Genomic DNA, 8,202 nt, shown 5'->3' with positions numbered 1-8,202 from the left:
TGTGTCCTGCTTGTGTTCTTTGATCTCTAACACTTACCCACTATGTTCTAACCACTGGGCACCCTTCCCTTCTGGCACTCATGGTAGGCCAGGCAATGTCCTCTGGCCCTGCCTCTGTGGCCTAATATGCTCTGCCTATCTGCTCTGGCCCTGGGAGATAAAGTCTCTCTGTTCTGTGCATACAACCACACTGGGACAGAGTGGGTAGTTCACTCCCCCTGCATTCATCCGAGTCACAGAACTGACAGCCATCATACATGTGTGATATTGAGTTCTGTAGAGATGAAGGATCCACCCACAACCACAGGGCTGGGTAATCTGTCTTTACTGTTACAAGTGAAGCAGGGACTTTCAGGGGACAGCCTTGTGTCACTTCCAGCTTCACCCTCCACAGTGAGAAGGGGAGGTTCTCAGATTTATCTCCAAGACAGACTAGTCCATCCTTCCAGCTGCCTTCACTAGGGCCATCCAGGCTAGAAGAGCTGGGATGCTGTTTCAGGATGGAGGGGACACAAGCCCCATCTACCACTCCCTTTCCTTCTGAGTCATTGCTCCAAAGGAGGGGGTGTCGTAACCCAAGACCCGTTTGTCCAGCTATCCGGGAGGGGCAGGTGCCACACAAAGCTGGCATCTCAAAGTCAGAAAGGTACTGACCGCCACCACTGGCCTACCCTGGGGAACAGGCCTTGTGGCTGAGGGTGGAGGGCAGACAATAAGATCTTTTCCTGGAGCCTCTGCAAAACAGGTTCCCTAGGCAGAACTGGAGGATGAACCCTGCCCTGGCCTCCCAGGAGTCAGCTCTCTTTTCCCACCATGACAATGTCATCCTATGGTTGCTGTGGCCCTGCCCCAGGTACAGGGGCTGGACCACAAACAAGAACCATATAGCAGAGAGGCTGGGCCACCTCTGTTCCGTCACTCTGCAGCAGGGACATACTCTGTAGAGCAGGATGACCTGGTTCCCTTCAGTGTGGGAAAGTCAAGATCCCCTAAGAAGGTTTGACCCAGTGCAGGTGATGGGGGTCAGACTGGCTTCTTTCCTGCTGTAAGACTGGTAGCCATATCTACAGTGATGTTGATGGTGACCATATCTGTACTTATGTTGATGGTGATGCTGATGGTGGTCATTATTTTCAGTGATGTTGTTGGTGATCATATCTTCAGTGATGTTGATGTTAGGAACTTGGGGCAGAGGAAAACTATGCCTTTGTCTTGAAAATAAGGAGCTCTCAGATAATGCTCCAAGATACTTGATAAAAAGTAAACCCAGAGGCAGGCAGTGGTGGTGCACACCTTTAATCCCAGCACTTGGGAGGCAGAGGCAGGTGGATTTCTGAGTTCGAGGCCAGCATGGTCTACAGTGAGTTCCAGGACAGCCAGGGCTACACAAAGAAACCCTGTCTCAGAAAAAAAAAATGAAGCCAGGCCACCTCTGTTAAGTTAATATGATGATCAGTATGACTGTCCTGAATCCAGGCAACCATCCCACCCCCTAGAACTTGTCCCTTCTCTTCTTTCTGTTGGCCCATATCACCTAATTCAGCCCCTAATGGCCCATGATACTTAACCTCACCTCTGTTTCCCCACTGTCCTTTACCCATCCCTTTATCATCAGGCTTCAGGCTTTCATAATCTTCCTTTTCTTCTAACCCCCTTAAAAAACAATCATATCCTCATCCAAGCTTCATTAGCCTTGACAACCTCATTTGCTGGTTCTGAGGCCTCCAGTGGCAAATCCAACTCCCAGATACCACATGTTCTCGACTCCAAACCCAGCCTTCCCAGTCTCTACCAACCATGGTGTGGTAGATAGAATCACACCCCATACTAAGATGTCCCTTTCTGGACCCCTGGAAACTGGGAAAGTCGATGGAATCTCACTGCGCAAAAGATGAGCCCTCCAGAGACAGCAAGGTGTGGTGGGGGAAATGGGGAACAGAGCAGTCTTTAAAGGTACAGGGCGGAGTCTTGGCTTAAGAATAGAGGAGCAGACTCTCCTAGCACCTGTCAGAACCAGCCCAGTGTGCTTGTGAGACACCATGTAGTGGAGAGCCATTGAATTTGGACTTCTGGACTCTGGAGTTGCAAGAGAATGAGCATGTGTTGTTTTGACTCCCACAGTTTGTAGTCCCTTATGACAGCAGGATAGGACACAAACGCGGGCAGGAAACAAGGTGACATCTCTGTGTCCCAGCCTCTGTTACCTTTGTCTCATTCCTCCTCCTCCCTGTGTACCATCCTGCCTCCTTCCATCCCCATCTCTTACAGTCCTACAGATGGAACCCAGGGTTTCCTGCACTCCAGTCAAACGCTCCTCTGCTGTTGGGCCCAAGCCTCGCCTCTCCTCTCATTCTTGATGCTGCGGTCGTAGTTCAAGCGTGGTCTCTTCCAGTTCAAGATCAACCCTCTAGCTCCTGAGCCTTTCGGGTGCCTGGTTCTTGGCCCTTTCTACTTCCCTCTCTACCTTGGAACTGCGTGACACTGTTGCATGGCTTTCAACTGTCCAGGTGCCTCTCAGGACTCCTTTCCAAACCTGTCTATCTCCATCATAGTTCTCCAGAAGCCAAATGTAGGGAATATGAAAAGGGAGGGAGGTTCATTTAAACCACTGGCTGCAGTTGGAGCTCCAAGGAGGGGGGCAGGACGCCTTCCTCCTGGGGAAGCATTTTTCTCTAAGGTTTTTATCTGATTAGACATGGCCTGCCCACATCATGTGCTTTTCTCATAAACTGCTAAGGAAGATGTTAATCTCATTAGGAAATACTCTCACAGGAACATCTAGACATTTGTCTGCTAACATCTAGGTACACAGAAAATTTGCCATCACAACCAGAGCTGATAAGAAGACACTGAGCACAAGAAAACGTCTATCTACCCACAGGTGCTAGGCTTGTCCAGGCAGTAAGTGGAGCAGAGAAGATTTGCCTCCTGTCCCCGCACCCCCAGCCTAGCTTCGTGCTTACCTGTACCATTCACGCACCTTCGTTGGCCCTGCCATCTCTAGGTTCCTCTCAAGACTTGCCCCATCTGCCAGGCTCCTGGAGACTTCTGCCCTTCCGTCTCAACCTCTGTCCCCTGTTTTGGTCAGATTCCTCTTTTTTTTTTTTTTGTTTTCTTGGTTTCTCCTAGCCACATTCTCAAAGGTGGTCAACTTAGAAGATAGCAAGTCACCTATCCAGCCATCTTATAAAGGCACACATGTCTGTGGTCTCTGCACAACCCTCCTAGGGGTCTCTGTACAACCTACAGATACCCAGCCAAAATGGAGGAAGACCACAAGGAAGGGCTTGACCCTGAGGCTCAACTTTTCCAGTGGGCTTATGACCCCCTGGGTCACTTAACTTCTCTACCAATTCTCCTCCAGTCACTTCTACATCCTACCAGTAATGGATCCTAGGCCAGAGGTCCAATTCTGGGTTGCCAACATGTCATCTCTGGCCACCCATCCCAAAGAAAGCAGCAAAAGGAAACAATGGTAAAATAGTAAGAAGGGATTTTAATCCCCAACCATGCTGGGAAGATGGGAAATCCTCCTTTCAGGCACTGCTGAGAGCTTTGGGTTCAAACAGAAGAAACTGGGTAGGGTGGGAGATGGGTGAGGTGACTGGTTCTGGTCCAGCTGTGGTCTTGCTAGCCAGTATCTCACTTCTGGTTCTATAAGATGACTGCTCTTGTGGTGGAGTGACCTGTTTGCAGGGCTCTGTTGCTCCTGAAAATCAAGGTGGCCTCATGTTTAGGACAATCACTAGAGAGAGACCTTCAGGTTCCTCAGAGTCTTGAACAAAGAGCATCATGAAGGCTGAAGTCAGATCCTCAGTTACTTTTCTTTGAATTAAGGGGGGCCCTGCCTTATCTATGCCAGCTGCCCCAACCTTGCTCTTTTCCCCACCTGCTAAGGTTTCTCCTTTCAGCTGATCGGTAGCTTGTCTCAGGTAGCCTTAGATACCCCCTGAAAAACTTGTTGAGTGCCAGGAAGCCATACCCCCTTCCTCCTAGGACCTTAGGGTAGCTGGGCCTTTAGGTCTCAGATCAGTGACTCAGCCAGGAGGGGGAGGGGCAAGGAAGAGAAGGAACGGAGTGACTAAGCACATCATCACAAAGTTGGAGGTTGGGGTGAAACCATTTCCCACTTAGCATTGGGGCCACCCGCAACCTTCTGGCTCCATCCCCTCCTTCTATTTCCTCCTCTGCAAAGTCCCCTCCCCCTGCACTCAAATAGCTTATGGCCATCTCAGAGCTCTGTGGGAGTCAAGGGGTTCTGGACTGGGTTTTGTCCTTTTGTTATTTCGTAACAGTTACTGGGACAGGGGTCTCAGAGCCAACAAGCAAGGGTGGAAAGGCCTAAAGGCTGACTCCAAGGAAGGCTTACTCCAAGGAAGGCTTACACAGACACACACACACACACACACACACACACACACACACACACACACATCTCTTCCTATCCTGATGCCCCTTATACCCAGCCCTCTCTAGAGAGTGGAATGGAGGTTGAAAAGGAGCCAGGCCTGGGAGCCAGAGAGGGAATAGGGGAGGCTGGGGCTGGAGAATATGTATGTGTGTGGTATGTGTGTATAACCTTGAAGAGGTAGCATGCAGAAGGAAAACTATGAGTTGACCCAAAGCCCAGCCGAGGCTGAACTCTGCCTGACCCTGCATTATGGCAGCAGGGAATAGAGACTCCTGAGCAGATCTTGGGCCAATTGACAGGAGACAGAAGCAGAAGCAACCTCCAGCAGGCCTGTTGTCCCAGGAACTCCAGAGGCCTTCACCAACATTTCCCAGCCTCCTGATGGAGCTGGGGGAAGTGAGGAAATGGGCCTAGGAACTGGTTCAAAGGGAGCACCCACAGAGACTCAGACAGCATGGGAGCACTTCTCTATTCCTAATCACCTTTAACTAAGAGCTCAAGGTACATAGTACCAAAAGCATCCTACAGCCTGCCTCTAAGGCCTGGGGGGTCCTTCTGCCTCTTGAATGTCACATCTCCATCACTAGTATTAGACAAAAGAGTGTCATTGTCTTCTTTACAGAAGTCCTCAGATATACTTCCCTCCCTCTCCCAGTCCTTCTGACTCACTACATTACCTCAATTCTGTTACCTTTTCAGTTAGCAATGTGCATCTCTGGATCCTTCAGTCATGACTCCACAGCTTGATTCTTTGTCACCCTAGGTCCTACCCTACTTTGGGGACATATACTACACTTCTATCCAACCACTGTCTGAAAGACATCTGTGTTGTTTTAGGTTAACTCGATCCCTGTCATGCCGCATGTGTAAGGTTTTGCACAAACCTAAGTTTCTTTTCTGTTCTGTTTCTTGAGACAGTGGCTAGCAGTCCAGACTGGCCTCCAACTCCCCTTCCTGCCTCTGCTTCCTCAGTCACAAGCCTCCATGCCTCACTTCAGACTTTAACATCTCTGAGTAAATACCCAGGAGAACAATTGCTGGATTGTATGGCAAGAGAACATTGAGTTTTGAAAGAGAACACCACGCTGTTTTCCAAAGTGGCTACACCGTTCTGCACCCTCACCACAATGAGTGAGGAATGCCCACTGCCTCCCTGCCCTACCCTAAGCCAATGTCATCACCCTTTTGGATCTGGGCTACCTAGTAGGCGTGTAGTGGTGTCTCATTGTTGTTTTAATCTGTAATTCCCCTGGTGATGGCAGGTGCCAGGCATCTGTTCTGAATAATTGCCTTTGAGATTCTGTCTTTGGACATGTGATTGTTCAGACCTATTGGCCATTTTTGTTTATTATTTTTATTGTTTTTTTTTTTTTTTAAAGAAAGTGTCCCACACTATTGCTCAGACTAACCTGGAGCTCACAGCAATCCTCTTCCTACACCTTGCTGTTTAAACAAATCTGCTGCGTCCCAGGCAATGAAGAAGCCATCTTTGTGTTCCCTTCCTCCTAAGTCTCTAGTGCCCCTGGGATTTATCGACTGTTCAGCTTGGTGTGAGAGAAGGTTCATCAACACTACTTCAATTTCAGTGTACTAGAGAGTAGCTTTTCTCCACTGCCCTTCCTATCATCTGGGCACATCCACGGATATGTTCTTCCTTTGCTTCCACCCACTCTCTGTCAACACCATTCTGTCTCGATTACTGAACCAAATGCTCACCCCTCTTCACTGAAATGACCGTTGTCCAGGTCAAATGACTGCTGCTCAACCCAGGGTTCCACAGTGGCTTCTGCCTTCCAGCCCATGCATCAACCAGGCTGCTTAACCTCATGGCCAGTCCATGACCACTCTCAGAATCTTCAGGGCTTTTGGGGACTCCTCTCTCATGGCCTCTCTCTCCAGACAGCCACTGTTTGGTCCCCTTGGTTTAGCCACATTAAGTTGGGAGGCCCCAGGGCTCAATCTCTAGCCCACTTCTGTGCATAGACTTTGCACATCTGGTCCTTGGTTTCACCCAATCCGATTGGTATGAAACTCTGAATAAGGATGATGTGCTGCTTCTACGGCAGGTAGCCCTGTCTCCTGGACTCCCAACTCAAATGGCCCCTGCTGCTCACCAGTACCTCAGGCATACCCTGCAGGCACACACTAGACCTGAACTTGTAAAGTTGAACTCCTGCCTTCCTCGCTAGGCTCCTTCCTCTCACAGAGTACCTCTTGCCCCATCAGACATCACTAGTCTAGCTGTCTCAGATAGCCCCCTGCAAAGTCACTACGGATCTGCAATCCTGGTACCATCTGTGCAGACAACAAAGAAACCCTCCTATAGAGCAGAGCCTGACTTCCTCTCCCCACCTCAGGATCCAGGCCCTACTGCTTCCTGGGCAGCTGCTCTATCTCCTACTTGGTCTCCTCCCTCTCCTGAGGACCCAATGTCCCTGTCCATTCCTCTGCCTGCTTCTTTCTCTCCTCCCCCAATACACCAAGACTTGATCTATCTTTTAGCCTCTTCTCTTAATTGTCCAATAACCCTAGCTCTTGTCCACCCTCCTTAGAGTTGCTCAAATGAGGCATCTGTAATTGCAACACACCCCATGACTTCCTGCACCCCATTTCTGTACCAGCTTTTGAGTTTTGCACGAACTGCTCGGTTCCTGTTTTGTCTGTCCTCACCTGAAGTATAGACTCCAGGAAGGCAGGACTTTCCGCTTTGTTCCCTTTTGACCCCAAGAGCAGAGGCTGGCATACAGTTGATATTCAGCAATAATGGGAACCCACGAGGAATACAGCAATACTGGGAGGCTCAGAGGGGCCTGGCCAAGAAGGCATTGTGTGACTCCTGTGGGAGTTTCTGAAGTGGAAGTCTAGCAGGGTAGCTTCCAATCACTTGGGCCTGGGCTATCTCACCTCAGAGCCAAGGCTGGGGATGGTTGCTAAGCAATGAATGTCTCCATAAGGAAGTGTTACACAGAGGGGGCTGCACAGTCTGCTCCCCTTCCTGCCTTCCACCATAGCTGGACCCATTGCCAACTGAACAGGAGAAGCTTGGGGTGGGAAAGATGCTAGGGGGTCCCCAACCTGAGGGCCTAGCTTTTAAGGAAAACTCAGAGCCACTCTTTTTTTTTTCTGGAGGCAGCTCCATGTGCTGGAGGTACCCAGGCTAGATATCTAGGCTGGCTTCTCCCACCTGCCTCCTCATTATCTTCAGGCTGTCCACCAGATAAGACCTGTATCCCTACTGAGTGCAGCTGTTCTGGCCTGGTGCACCTGGAACCCCAAGAAAGCCCTCTGCTCTGTCGTAAGTCAATGGGCCCCTCTAAACCCACCAGGGTCAATGTATAGTGCAGTTGGAAAGGGTTGAAAAGTGAGCCCTGCTAAGTGTATCTCTGGACTAAAGGTGGATGACTAGCAACAGAATTGCAGGGCCTGAACACACTGACCTTTTACTGGCTGGAGAATATAAAAAGCAAGCCTGGTGCAAACAGATCTTTAGTCAGCCTAGCAGGTGCAGAGGGCCTGGAGGCCTGAGACAGGCAGAGAGGGAGAGTATACTCTTGTATGGTGGGAGAACTCAGGAATTCTAGAAGCTATGCCCATCCCTGAGCTCTGTCAGGTGAGAGGGGATCAGAAGACACATACCTGAGCTTCCTTCCATCTCTGAGCCTTCCAGGTCCAGTGGGGTAGCAGCTATAGGACTGGGCGCAAACAGGTATTCACTCACACAGACTGTAGGATTTCTATCATGTACCAGGTATGGGGAAACCCAGGCACAGAGGCAGCTAGAAGTCTTTGCA

The sequence above is a fragment of the Mastomys coucha genome, unplaced genomic scaffold, assembly GCF_008632895.1.
Source record: "Mastomys coucha isolate ucsf_1 unplaced genomic scaffold, UCSF_Mcou_1 pScaffold21, whole genome shotgun sequence".
NCBI classification, from domain to species: Eukaryota; Metazoa; Chordata; class Mammalia; order Rodentia; family Muridae; genus Mastomys; species Mastomys coucha.
Note: the sequence above shows the minus strand (reverse complement) of the source record.